The 14,939-nt window shown below is 40.1% G+C and overlaps 1 long non-coding RNA gene across 2 annotated transcripts in view; it reads right to left on the minus strand.

Moving 5' to 3' along the window:
- Positions 1 to 844: 844 nt before the first annotated feature.
- LOC121668321 overlaps positions 845 to 14,939 on the minus strand; it is a 107,230-nt gene continuing 93,135 nt past the window's right edge. The window contains exons 1-3 of one of the 2 annotated variants that reach the window (XR_006017336.1): positions 9,887 to 10,014; positions 1,968 to 2,042; positions 845 to 1,188 (exon numbers count right to left, since the gene is read on the minus strand). This is a non-coding gene — a long non-coding RNA (uncharacterized LOC121668321). Of the gene's footprint in view, positions 1,189 to 1,967; positions 2,043 to 9,886; positions 10,015 to 14,939 lie in introns of those variants that run through there. The other variant, XR_006017335.1, reaches the window with a different exon arrangement.

Here is a 14,939-nt window from a genome sequence, read left to right on the forward strand (position 1 = left end):
TACTAAAATCAGATTCAATTCCTCTGGTGTGGCTTCAGAAGTGAAAAATTGAAGCCTCCCTTTGGGAAATTTTCATGGTGATTATCGCTATAATAAATGATTAAGTGATGGAGTGGTTACTTGATACCTATGGAGACAGAATCCATCTGTCAGATTGCCTGTGAAAGTGGTGGATGGTTTTCGTATATAAATGGGTCTTCATGGGCACTGAGTTTCAAACATCCCCGAAGTGCAATAACCACGTGATTTATGGCAGCACAGAGCTGCTAGCAGGGGAGACTGTTGACATTTGAGATCAGCTGTGCAAAGAAAAGTTCTTCTAACAAGAAATGAAATTAGTGTTAAAAAGAGATGCCAAAACTGAGAGAATGTACAATTCTTACAATCCTACCTGACCTTCCACTGTGTGAAAGGGACTTTAATGATTATGATAGAAATTTTCCTGAGAGAAATAATTTGATTTCTTCTGTAAATCTGTTCACTTGATTCATAATCCCTCAGATGTCTCTCAGATGAGGGACCTCCTAGAGGCAGCACTGTGCTTCTATTTCCCCTGCTGTTTGAACTGACAGCCCAACTGAGAGTTAGTACTAAAATGGTAACAAAAAGATCTTATTTCCACTCTAACAGAAAAGTATTTCACCATGTGATAAGAATAAAATAATAGAAATATCACAGGCTTGTTAAACCTTTTGTAAAAAGGCCTACTTTAAAAAAATTGGTTTGTAATTCCCTTAAACCCTTCTGCAGTCCTGTAGTAGAGATACAATCATTTTTAATCTTTCCAGGGATTGAAACCCTCCAGAAAAAAAATCACAGACCATTACACTCAAGTCAGCTTTTCTTTTTCCTCACAACACTGACTTGTGTTTGAACGTTACTCTGCTGTTTGCTGAAGAGGAGGGCACCATGAGGGCAACAGAAAGGTGATGATGTTTTTATTGGCTCACTCAGCACAAAATGACAAGCAGAGAGTTTACCCTCTTGATGGTTGATATTGGTATGAAAAATTACCTTTTTCTTTTTCAATTAAAATATTTTGGCATCAGTCATCCAGTGCCAGGCTGATAATACAGTGCAGGAAATATCCTTCCCCAGATGCTGCCAGTGTTCCCCAGCTCTGCTCAAGTGGTGGCCTTGGTTGTTTTCCATGGGAAAGTGTCAGTCAGGGCAAATGTCTGTAGGACTCTGCAAGAAAATACACAAGATCAAAAAAAAAGTTTGAATATCACAGTGTCACAGCCAAACTAGATCTCCAAAAGGAGTCCAATAGCAATCATTTCTTCTTTTTTTTGGTTTTACCAGGATTGAAGATAGGTAATTGGCCTAGATGCCAATCACAGAGGCATTACCACCATTTACAATTGGCCCAGGCTTGGCCAGTGGCATGTCCATCTTCGGAGCCATCAGGGATTAGCTCTGCTGGATGTGGTGAAAGCTTCCACCAACTTCTCACAGAAACCACCTCTGTGCCCCCCCACTACCAAAAACCAAGCCATGCAAACTTAATACATTGGCACAGAAAACATTATGAGATCCAGCAAAAAGAGAATCAGCATGATTTCCTCTAAGTGACAATTAGAAATGCATTAGATTCAGAATACTATGTCCAGTTGCTGCTGTCTCTGGGCTATTTACAGACAGTTTTCAACCTGTATTACTCATATTTTACTCCATGACCTCCCTCAGCTGACTTCCCAGAGCCTTTGGTTATCTCACACAAGAGGAATTGAGACCACCACTGGTGGTGAGATAAAGTAAAGGTTATACTGATTTCAGATTTGCTACTGCCTGGAAATGCTGTAATTGGTGGCATGAATTAAATATTCTCCAAGGAGTACAGGAGAGGCTTCAGGATTACTTGTTCACCCTTTTCCTCTAAGTAGTGCTGGCCAAGTTCTTTATAAAACTGCCCTGTGTTTTCCTCTGGTGGACACCTGGCTCTTGCCAGGTCCAAGTGAGCTCACCTGTTCTGGTGAAGGAGAGCCAGCAGGACCACTCGTATTCCTGGATAGCTGAATGTCAGCCAGGTCTCATTTTACCTGTAAGCATGAAAAAAGCACCAACTTGAATCTCACTTCAACTTGCCTTCCAACTATTTGTAAGGCTTATTAACTATCCTGAGCGGCCTGTGTTGAAACAAGATTTTGCAAAAGCTACACTTTTTATAAAAAGGCAGGTTTTTACTGTATTCACTAATAATAACTTCCTCACCAGGGTATTTTACAGCAAAGACTAATCACACTGTCGCTTGAAGGTTTTCCTGGCTTTGTGTAACTTTCATGAGTGAGCAGACAGATCTATTGTTGTGAGCTGTGTCAACAGTTTGCAGAAACACTCACTGCATGGGTTCTTCACTAATATCTGGTTGCCACAGCAAAATGATGCAGAAGTCTTCCCAGAGGGAGCTCTGAAAATCATACTGTGTGCAGCATGATTTGAGGTTGTTACTGTGAGTTTCTTAAGTTTTTATAAGGGAACAAAACTACATTGTGAAACACAGAGCCTTTCTTACTGAACCCCACAAAGCCTTCATTTTGGAACTGCTCCCAGAACTATCTCATCAGGTCTAGAAAGCAAAGGAAACAATTGTTAAACATAACATCCCAGAACTGCATAGCACTGCTCTCCTTTCTACAAGCTGGATTTTCCAAGCACATCATGAAACTGCAGGTGGATGTGATGGGGTCTTGATGAACCTCTAATCTGGATGCCATTAACACCGGCCCTTCTGGGAGGCCCTCTCAGCTGAGGGGCAGCACACCCAGGCATTCTGTATCCACACCAATCTTAGCCTTTCTATTACAACTCTAAAAACAAAAAACAGGCAGAGGTAAAATAATCTTTCTTGACATAGAAAAATTACTGCAAAATTATCTGACAGATAGCGATAAGTAGAAATTTACCTGAGACATGCAGCAGAGCCTAGCTTGCAGCAAAAGGGAAGAGAATGAAGCGTCTGACTTTAAAATAATTTTATGTGGAAACTCCTCTTCCAACAGAAAGTTTTGAAGAGTAGCAGGCAGATTATGGACAAAAAGATTAGGAAGGAAGCTTATATCACTGAGCTAAAGCAAAGAAGAATGCAAAAGGGAGTGACTTAATTTTAGAATTAATTTTAGAATTAATTGAATAGTTTAAAATGTTTTGTTCATTTTCTAAATGCATGTTTTCCCTTTTATATACAAGAAAGGCAAAGTCAGGGAACTTTGTGCTTGGAACATAACCTGGTGAGGGATGTGATGGTCATCTGCGTTCACAGAGCTTATTTTACTATTTGACAGCCCATTAAACAATTATGTCTCCTGAGTTTTACCAAGAGCTGCTGGAGAGCATAGAGGTTTTTTTCTACAGTTTTTGGGATAAATTGATTAATATACTTTTAAATAACATAATCCTTATGACCTGAGTTACAGTAATCCTGTGCAAGATAGAAAGGAACATAATGCTGTGAACAATTTTTCTCTTACTAGTATAGCTTTTTCACAACCAGGGTGTATTCATCTCACTACAGATGGCTACCTTTTAGGCCTCTGAAGTTGGGTGAGACATTGAAAGTGCAATTAATTTTGTCAATAATGCCATCTTTGTAGTCAGTAACATGCATCTTGTGTGAGGCTTTTTTCTGTCCGAGTGAAACCACAGAAGAGAATGCAGGGAACATCTCAGGGAAGAGTTAGGAAGAAAAAACAGAAGAAAAGGGAAGAAATTATAGAAAGTCAGGACAGAAAGAACAGCAGCTTCTAAGTCCCAACTGCTTGTGAGGTAGCATGTGTGAAGAAGGAGCAGAAGACAGCCAATGTCCTGGAGACAACACTGCTGAACAGTACATGATGCAAAAACACAAATTTACAAAAGAAGAGCCAGGTAAAGTGTGATTTTGATTGAGGGAAAAGAAATTTTGCCTTGAAGAAAGATCAGAGCCAGGATGGCTGGACTAAATGGGAATGGGAGAGTTTGAGAGCAGCAGTAGGGAAGGTTACACAAGTCTTTAGATGAGGGGGAAAGTGCATAGTAGAAAGCACATGACAAGGGGGAAGGAACAGCAGACACAAGAGAACAGTCCCAAAAGGAGATGAGGTATTAGTGAAAATATAAGCACATGTATCTCTACCTGCTGCATGCAGACAGAATCTGTGTGTGTTTATGATCCTGGATATAGGAATGAACAAAAATGTAAAATCTGAATTTCTGAACAAAGAATATAAAGAGAATGTCCAGATATAATCTACATTTTGAAATGCACATTTCTCTGAATGTCTTCCTTTTTCAGGTTAAAGTTCACCCATTAGCCAGCATGCCTTGATATTTGCAGTTTGACAGTATAACCAGCTGTGTTTTATCAGTTCAAAAGGGAGGAATCCATGTTAAACCTTGTGGAGAAGGAAAAGCTATGAGAAAATCCTATCACAGGAGTCAAGGGAAAAAAACTTTCTTTTTTTTCTGGCTTTAAAGGAACCTAGACATTTTGAACACAAAATGTGCACTAAGCATAGTTATAAAGGGAAAAATTATAAGTAGGGAATGCCCCACTTGTTAATGCTATACAAATAGTTTAGAAGATGTAATACTTTATGGACTGATTAGCCCTTTTTGGAAAATACAAATTATGGGAAATCTTTAAGTAGATAGCAAATCTGCAGAGCAACATTTCAGCTGCCTGAAGAATTCTGCTTCTGGAGACGTGATATTTCCTTCATTAATTTTGGTTTTCACCTAAAATTGTGAGGATTTGTATTTTTTACATCAGATGGGGTTCACATTCAGTACCCAAACTTATTCAATCAGGTTTTTTTCTATGAGGAGGAGAAGCTAGGAAACAATGCTGCAATTGATACATGGCACTCATTCACATTCATGGTGAGAGCACTCTGTCAGAGACAAAAGCCAAGTGAAGAGCAATCCCATGCTGGCAAGGTGTGTACAAGATGGCATTTAATGTCAGTGCATAATTAAGCACAAGTAGAGATTTATTGCTGATAATGATGGCCAGCAGGATTGCAGATTATTTTGGGTTTTATTTTTGGATAAAGGAAATGTTAACCATCATTTTTTCCTTGTGTCACACAGTTCAGACACACTTTTCAACTAAATTAGCCATAATGTTGATATAATCTTCATAAATGCCTCAAACTTAAGGGGAAAAAACCCCAGGAATTAATTGTGTTCATTATTGTTCTGACCGATTTGGCAGCTTTCACAGATATAAAAAACATGTTCTCATCTTTTCTTATGTTGGTAGTTTCATCTGACAAGCAGTCTTTTATCAACCTACCAACCCTTTGCTGGTGTAGGTAGCAGCATTGTATAAACCATTTCAGAAACTACCAGCTCCATCTTAAAAGTCATACAGATTTTTAATGATTTCTCAGAGTTCAGCACCTCTTGGGGTTAGGATTTCATTCCTATTTTCCAGGAAAAAGATATTCATTGTACTCACTTGACCTCCATTTTCATGCCTTTAGCAGAGCTGTTTAGGGGTTTTTTCACTGTCTTATGGATTGTCCTCTCCCAAGCTTTCAATGTTTCATACCGAGCAGGACAATTTCTTTTAGCTTTTTTTTGCATCAGATATCCTTTTACTCAATTATCTTTAGCAATCCTCCTCTACAGCTCAGCTCTGAATGTCCATGGCCAGAAGTGAACATCCCACCTAGAGGTCTCTTCAGCATCTTCTGTTGTGATTTTGTGTGTATAATAAGTCAGTTGAAAATATTTCCCCTAAGGATTTTTAGGACAAGTTTCTTTTCTTTTTTTAAGTTTAGCTACGTGAGCATCCCATAGCTGATCTGTGAACCCACACATGTAACAAATCCCCAGTTTATTAGCAGAAGTTTCTCTTAGTTTGCAGGGACAGAGTTTTGAATCTCGTTTATTTGAGTAGTTGAGTGTCACATCTTCTGTAACTCTAGTCTGCCAGGGCACCCAGCTCTTCTCAAGGTAACAACATGCCCTGCAACACTGGACATACCTCTCAGCTTCAAGAAACTACAAAATGTCACCAGCACATCCTTATTTTTTATCCTCTTGTCATTAATATAAATACATTGCAGTGTCACTTCCTTTCACAGTGTTCCTAGATACTGCCCTTTCCATGAATCCTCTCTCCTCTCTTGCCTGCCTGGGTTCTCACCCACCCTCTGTTCATCCCTCCATCCTGCAGCATGTCTGTGTTTCCCATATAGATCACTAAGAAACCTGAAATCTGGGACATACTGCATTTCTTCTTTTTTAAATAGGAGCCTATCCATTTACACAGCTGCTACACCCCTTGGCCAAAGCCACACTGCATTTTCTCCCATCCTCTGTAGTTTTTTAGTAGTAGAACTTCTCTTGTTTTCTTTTCCATTGGCTGTTATACTTAACCTAATCACCAGTGCCATAGTTGTTACTGAAAACTGAATCCAAGTAATCATTTCATTTTGGTGTCACATTTTGTACCCTTAACCCTCGTAAAATTCTCACTGCATAGCAGAGTCATTACTCTTCCTATACCACTAAATAATTTTCTGTTATTTGTTTTAATATCCTTTTCTGGTGTGTCTCAATTAGGTGCATTTGGCAATTTGCACTTCATTCCACCCCATTTTGACCTCTGTGACTGCTGATGCCCCTTTTTCCACACTTTGAAACCTCTCTCTCCTCTATTTAAAGCAGTTATTTATCTTACTGAACCTGGAGAGTTTCTCTATAAGATTTTCCTTGTGTCAGGTATAGAGAATTCTGTCACTTCAACAGAGAAATTTGTGGCCACTCACACCCTGGAATACCTGAGTGCTGCTGTCATCAGCACCACTTGTCCTTCAGCCTACTCCAGACAAATTAGGGTATTTCATAATGCTTAACACAATCCCCAGTAATCTGCATCTCCTTAACACTGTTACAATATCTACACATACCTCTTGCTCTCCCTGATACCCTTCTCTCACCCATAAAATCCAGGTGTAAGGCTAATTAAAGATCCCTGTCAATCATAACTGATATTTAGGAGCCCTAAAGTCAAGCTCCTTTCAAAGGCAGGACTTGGCCTTAATTTGCTTTTGTTCCAATTTAGTACTTGGTCTGGTACATCCCTCCTCTGACACTTCTCTTTTTCCCACATTGTCTATATATCTTCTGTACTGCCTCTGTGGTTGTTTCACTTCCTTTCCCTGTAGCCTTTCCTGTGCTACTCTAGTCTATGAAACTTAGTAAAATTTGACATTTCTATAATACTCAACACACTCAGGCCCAGCATTCACAGGTACATGAAGAGAATCCTGTCAGGAAACACAGATTTGATTTTAAATGACCATATGCCAGGCTCTCTCATAACTTTTCCATTCTATTCAATCACCTAAAGAAATAATAAGACAGTATTTTAATTCTCCAACAAAGCAAATATAAAACATGGTTGTTTCACTGAGACAACCAAAAAATATTGTCACTATGGAACACAAGCCAAAACTTATATGAGAAATATAATTACCATAATATGCCAACTACTCTTCTCAAAATAAGAAACCCTTTTCCCCATACATGAACTGCCACTGTATTTTTACTAAACTGTCAACAAAGCAGCCTGATTCCAAAGTTGCCAGAGCAATTTTGATCAGAACAATGGTTTCATTTTTCAATTCCTCTATAGCTGCAGCTGAGAAAATGAGGAACTAAAAGGAAAAAAGAAAAAAGAAAACTTATGAGAATTACATCACATTTTTAAAGAGACAGTAATAATCTCAGTCATATTCCCTGGATAAATTAACATAGCATCTCCCCTCCTTCTTTCATTTTTCTTCACTTGACACCTCTTCACAATGTTATTTCACCATCTGGCTGTGGTTTTTTAATCAAGTCTTATGTTAAAACCCAAATTAAAAATGAACAGGGAGTGGGAGACACCAGTATAAAGAACTCTTAGAGATTTCTCAAGCAACTACATTTTATTATTTTATTGGCTCCTATAGTTTTCCCTGTAGGAAAGGTTTCTTATCTAAATTTTATTATTTCCATACTCGTACAGGTAACCCAGAAGTTATAAGCGCCACTTTGAAGGGTGCCTATTTCCCCAGAAGCTGCCTGTGCCTCCAGGCACTGCTCTTTCTGCTGCTGGGCACCCTCCTACCTCTCACCCAGATTTGCTCAGGCAGGAGTGAATCCCAACAACAGCTATCCACAAGCCCTGCCCTTTGCATCCCAAAGGAGATGTTTCTCTGGCCATGAAGTAACAGCTCCTCACCCTGCCTGATTTTTCCTCCTTCCTTGTGTTTCTCTCTACAGCAAAGGTAAGTGCCTTTCATCTCCTACAAGCCTAGAAGCAAATCTAAGCAAGACCTGAAGGCAAATTTAAAGGAATTGTATGGAAGGAATAAAGTACAGCTACATTAATTCTTCTAAAAAAAAAATGTAAATAGTTGTAAATGTACTATTCTTACTACTGGGGTAACAGCTTCAAGAATAGATCTGGAAAACTGGGAGAGGAATTGAAAAAAGTAATCTCCAGACACAGACCTGAGTAAGAGAGAAAGCTCACACAGCTAGCCATTCCCAGACACCTTTATATGAGCAACAGGAGCTCCAATGGTGATTCCCAAAGATTTTGGACTTCCAGGTACCCCAGACCAATGCCCATTTTTTAGGATGGTCATGAGGTCTGAGTAGAGCTTCATCAAGGCTTAAATGTTTAAGAAATTTGGCAGGACTTATTTTCACCTTTAAAGGCAGCTCTGAAATTAGCGCAGAGGTTCACTCCTGTCAACTCCCTCACCCTTCTTTATAGGCCACAGCTGCTCAAACTGCTAAATCCAGCAGGAATAAGAGCAGCCACAGCTTGTTCCCATTTCTCTAAGCTCTGGTGGTTACAGGCATCTTAAGAAATCAAAGAAAACACCTTAAAAAACATGTACTGAGCACGCAAGTTTGAAAAAAAAATAAAAAAAGGAGATGGGTAGAACAATCCTTTGGTACAGAGTGAATATTGTCTGAGTAATGCAGGAGACTTGCACTATACAACATACCCAAAGACAGAAAATGTAGACATCTATCCCTACCAGCAACTTTGAAGGAGTCTTGGGATCATGCAGGATAGAGCTTCAGCCATTCAGTTCATTGAAGTGATAATTTAGTTGCATTAGTAACAACCTCCATGAGGAACAAGAGCAGATGATGGAAACTTCCTCAGATGTTTAACATAAAGTTCTGTTAGCTTAAAGCTTACTAGACAATCTAGAAAATAAATACACAGATTTTTCACTAGAAAAGCAAGTAACTACTGAAAAAGTAAGCATAGTTTACTAGGTTTCCTCACCAGGAAGATTTCCATCATGACTTGTCTTTCCCTAAAGAAAGGAGGGAAAATGAGAATGAATTCCGGGAAGTCCTGAAATGCGCGTTACATAGGACATTGGTCTAGATCAGCACTATTGTGCCTTCCAAACTTGTAACCTATGAATCTCGAGGAAAAAAGTAAAAAAGAAAAGACAGTTTCAACAGTCACTCTTATTTTCTGACAAACATAGTTATCAACATTTCCAAAAAAATAGACCCAGCTGTTCTTTTCTGCCCTGGAAAAGTTCATTAAGCTGTTATTTGTTTGTGCAACAAAGAACCCTAGTGACCTTGAGCACTCAGCTGTTTGGTTTTGCTGCATGGAGGTCCAGTGGAGACATCAGCTGCAGAAATGCCCTACTCTGACCAATGCCAGAGAAAATACAATTGGAAAAGAACTGAGCTCATCCATTCTCCCAAGGCCCTAGTTTGATTACATCATGTGTTCTGTGTAAAATGGTGACTACAGTAGAGATGTGATAGGGATAACTGAGAGATGGAACCTGGTGACATAACTCCCAAAGTCTGTCTCTTTCAGTTACCTTTTCTCCTTCTCCCAGCCGTCAAACTGACTACTTACAAAATCTTCTGTAATCTTCTGTGGTGGTGGAAGTGGCTCCAGCCACTCTGTCTCCTGATGAGAATTCACACAGCCAACTGTTTGAATAATATACTAAACCCAAGTTTAGTATATCACTTTCAGTTACAGTGAGAACCCATGATTCCTTTGTTCTGATATTTGCATGTTTTCCCCGATAGGTTAATGTTTTCCCCTCCCAGTTTTATATATGAGGTTATGTATATTCATTTTCCTTGTTTAATATGCATACAGTCTAGAAAGTTCTTTGTTCCTCGATGTCCCATTGGATCCTTCCCTAAGTCCCTCCCATGTGTTGTTCCCATTGGTTCACTTACCATCAACCCCACCTACTTGTCTCTATCCCATGGAATGTGATCCCTTTCCCCACCTTTCCTATCCCCACTATAAAATCCCTGGACCCTTGTCAGCTCTTTGGCTTTCTGGCTCTTTGTCCCTGGCTTTTCATCAGAATAAACCTCTGCATGGAACACACACGGAGAGTCCCCTCTCTTTTACTTCTTCGCCTCTGCCATTGCGTGCGCTCACATCAGCTCACGGGGAAGCTCTTCCGGGTGAGGAGCATACCCTGTCTGCCTGCTTGTATTTGTGAGTGTGTGCCTGCCGTAGTGCCGGTGGGTCCATGGCTAGACCTCCAGGCTCTCTTTTGGACTAACACGCAGTACACCATCAATCTTCCCCTTCCCATTTTAACATACTTTTATCTGAAACCCACTATGGAGAAATACTTGTTGACACTTTCTGATAGGTGGCTTTGTGGCACTTTACTACTGACCAAGATGACAAGGCTAGAACTTAGACAACCCAGGAAATTACACATACATGCACACAAAATAAAAGAAGATTAATATAATAAATTCTGGGTTTGGAAGGGATATCTGCAGATCATTTAGTCCGGCACCTGGCTGAAAAGCAGGACTAAATTCAAATTTGGATTCAGAGAACTCTCCAGTCCAGTTCTGAATATCTCCAGAGGATGGAAAACCCACAGTCTCTCTTAAGAGTCTACATCTTCCAAAGACACCACATATTTGCAGTAACTTCTTCTTCAGGATGTGCATATTTCCATCTGGCACACCACTTTTTGGGAATCCCTATGTTGGCTTGGCATCAGCTTGTGATCCTCATTAAAATAGTTCCTCAGCCCTTGACCGTTTGGCCCACATCACTTCCTGACTTACTGGAAATCAGGAAGAAAAGCTGGACCCAGAATCAGTAGTTTCTGTCTTCAGGCAGGAGGCAATCACATGTTACTGATTGGATCATAGGTTTTGGAAGTCTTCCATGGAAATCTCACAGCAGAGCAGATTGTTCTGGCATCTTACAGTCTCAGCCTTTCTGAATCAATGCTCTAGCTTTCTTCTATCAAATATTTTCCAGATAAATCTTATTAAATTTTTTTTATATGATTTGAAAAACTTTGCCACATGCTTCCCATTTGCACTACGGCACAACCCTTTATAGCTATACCAACCCCCCCATTAGCTCTGTCCATGAAGCAATTGTGGCAGCCCATAAAGTTTTGGGTAGATTTGGATTGTTTGTTGAGTGGGGTAAAACAGGTTTCTAGTTCATACTGCAGACAGATTGTGCTTTTTTCCCCCGATGAAAAGTTGTTATGACGACAGTTATAGGAAAATGTACAGCACTTGGGCAGCTGAAAGAAGGTACTATGGAAAACTGAGTAGAAAGCTGAAGCTCTGGAAGTGACAGTGACCTTCTGATTTCCTTACTGGAAAAGAACTGGAATTAATCAATTCTAGGCCATGATTTTAGCATGATCTTAGCATCAGACTCATGACACTGGCAGCTGGAATATGCCTACCTATTAGATGGTGTGAACTAAAACAATGGCCAGGATTTTAAATATAGACACTTAGCACACAGACCTCTGGACCTATGTATGTAGGTAAAACTCTTTTTCTTAAGAACTGAGGACACAAAACCATCAACCCTAAACACAGCTGCTGGGAGCCATGCAGCATTTTTTCTTATCTATTTATTTATTAGCCTAAATAAAAATGTCAGAGCCTAATATTAATCTCCTGATTATGGAAACTTTTGGCTTGTGCCTGTTTCATTTCATTAGTATCTCAACAAATAAATAAATCAGTCTGACAACTCAAGTCTTTCTGATTGTTTCAGAATTGGGATACCTTCAGGTAGAAGGGAAAAACAGTTTGAAAGGAAACCTACACCCAGGATCGTGTGTAGAAAACCACTGTCAGCTCCAGAAGAGGCAAAGACTGTGCATTGTCAGGTAGAGGAAAATACAGCAGTGTATTTATTTTCAAAGTACAGGCAGTGGGGAATGGGAGACTCCTTCCAAATTTCCACGAAACTTTGAAAAACCTTCTGTTTGTTTGTAGAAGTCAGCTGAAGTGCAACTGGTGCCAAAGGGAACCAGCTTTAAAAATCAGTAACAGCTTGATGCCTTACTCCTATGCAAGAGTTCAAGCAGAGAACTAGACAGGAGAGTGAATGCCAACTGGAAGCAGGAACCTGTCCAAAACATTGCTGGAATTCATTCACTGATTGTTACAGCCCTGGCACCTCAACTAAACTGACAAGTGTTCATTGTCTGAAATGGCCCAGGCTGCACAACTCATTAGATTATGTTGGTTTTATAATATCTTCTTGGAAAAATCAGAATCTCTGTACCAGATGCAGGAAAATATTTACCCTGTTACAGAAGAGAAGCTATCATATAACACAAGGCAGAGAGAAAAATAGAAGGAGAAGATTTAGTTGTTCTCCCTATCTTATCTTTCCCTCATCACATCCTTTCTGGTATTTCTACACTTACTTTGAGTAAAGGTGGCATTAAGGTACTTAATTTCACCTGCTCATATTCACTGATGTGCTCAAGAGCTTACTGACTGCATTTCCACCCTAAATCTCAGCTCTGTATCCTTTTCTTCTGCAACAGCTCTTCAGGCAGAAGCAGCATTTGCTGCCAGTGCTCTGACACCCCCCAGTCCATACCTGCCACTTTGCTACCAAGGTAGCCTTTTCTGCCAAGCAGAAAAAAACATGACTGAGCTCTTCATATTTTATCTGGATCAAATCAGCTCATGACTTCAGGAATAACAGACATACAGTGTAATTACACAGCATTTTCCTCTTTGGAAACTATAATAACAACTTGCACAGAACACTTTCAAAAAACAAAAATAACCTAAGATCTCAGAAAATCCTCTGGGATAATCAGACAGCCTGTAGCTAACTCTCAAATTGTGTGTGGACAAAGAAGATGTGAGGATCTGCCATAAAGGTGATTGCATGCAAAGATCTACAAAGATTTAGGTGATTTAGCAAATTTTCTGTAAGATGTGCCTGCTGTGGGAGATTTTGGGATGTTGTACCCAAAAGGCTGCTTACATTTCAGCCATAGCATAAATCTTCTGTGAAGAGAAATGTGGAGCCTACAGCTTTCAGGTGCCTACAAGATACTGGTTAGAGTTAGCTCTGCTTCAGCACTGAACCCCATGAAATAAAAGTATCCATTAAATAAACAAATTTTTAAAATATTGGCAGCCCTGTCCTAATGGATGGTACATTCACCCCACAAAACCAGATCTACCTGACTGGAAGCATCTTATGGAGTATCTCTCTTCCCATCCCTCCTACGTTTACAATTGTACCCCTCTCCAGCAGCATTTGGCACCTGAAAAAATCAAACTAATTCAAATCACCAAGCAGGGGCCATAAAGAACAATTTTCTTCCCATTGCAGAGCTACCCAAGCAGCAAGCAAAACCACCTGGCTCCATTCCAGTTTTTGCTCTTGGACGGGTCTCCAGACTCTCTTTTCCTACTCCTTTCATGTGCACACAGTAGCCAGTATTTGTCACCTTGCAGGCATGGAATAGTTACCCATTCTCACAACACCTTCCTGTGAATGTTTTTCATTTATTTTTCTACAATCCAATAGACCTACAAAATGTGGTCAAAACCAGGGGGTCCATCAGAAGTTTTATTTGGAGAAAAAAAAAAAAGCAGTGAGTTATAGTTATTAAAATAAGATGTAGTAGTGCCTTGCAGACAATCTCTGTTATTTTAGGCACTCAGCCAACAGAGAGGCAAAGCAATGAGCAAATCTGCAGAGTGCAATGTCTAATTTGAAGAATAATTATTATCATTATATTGTGAGACCATGTTCCCTCACTGGGACCTGCATGAGAAGTTTCAGCCTCCAACTAATGTTTGGCAGCAGGTTCAGAAGGTAGGGATCTGCAAGGCTCTTGCAAAAGTTACCAGTTGCAAAAGAGAGCAGAAGGAGGGAGATGTCTGGCTTTCAAATAGTGTGTGGAGGACACTGAGGGCCACCCTGTCTCCAATGAGCATGAAAAATGAGAGCTGTTGCTGGAGCAAAGCAGGAGCAGAGGGTGTTTACAGAAATGATGATAGTCCATATTCCACCTCCACGAAAGTCTGGCAAAATACTCCCTAACATTGTAGAACTGCAGTTACATCCTGCTAAAGCTCCCTCAGATTTTTCTGTTTGTAAAGAGGAAGGATTTTAAACGCAGTTAACCAGCACTTCTGTGAGAGATCCTGAGTCCAGGCTGGGCAAGCTGTCTTGTGTTACTATTCTCCATCCTGGCCAACGCCACACTGCCAGAGGACAATCCCCAGAGTGACACCCAAAATCAATGCTGAGCACTCAGGCAGCCCCTCTAAGGCTGGATATCCAGGCATGTCAAAAGCTGATAAGAAGCATTAATTTTAGGGCAATGCATTAATCCCCCCTCCCACTCCTGTGTGAAGCACAGGACTTGAGTCCTTTCAAAGAACTGAAGCACTGTAGGCCTGGTTTCACAAGATGTGTTACAAGCAGTAGGAGTCAGGTTTTGGGTACATTTGGAAATCCAGTCAACTTAGGCACTCAGCCCTAAGTGATGGAGACATTTAGGTGAGTCTGACACTTGCAGCCTGCAAATTTTGCAGAGTGCACTAAGCCCCTTTGTCCACATCACAGGATTCATCTAAATTGTATTTAATACCCTTAAAATCGGAATGCCAGCCCTTGTGCA

This window comes from Corvus kubaryi, unplaced genomic scaffold (assembly GCF_017639235.1).
Source record: "Corvus kubaryi isolate FWS band 111438036 unplaced genomic scaffold, C.kubaryi_AGA036_p1.0 37385, whole genome shotgun sequence".
Classification (NCBI taxonomy): domain Eukaryota; kingdom Metazoa; phylum Chordata; class Aves; order Passeriformes; family Corvidae; genus Corvus; species Corvus kubaryi.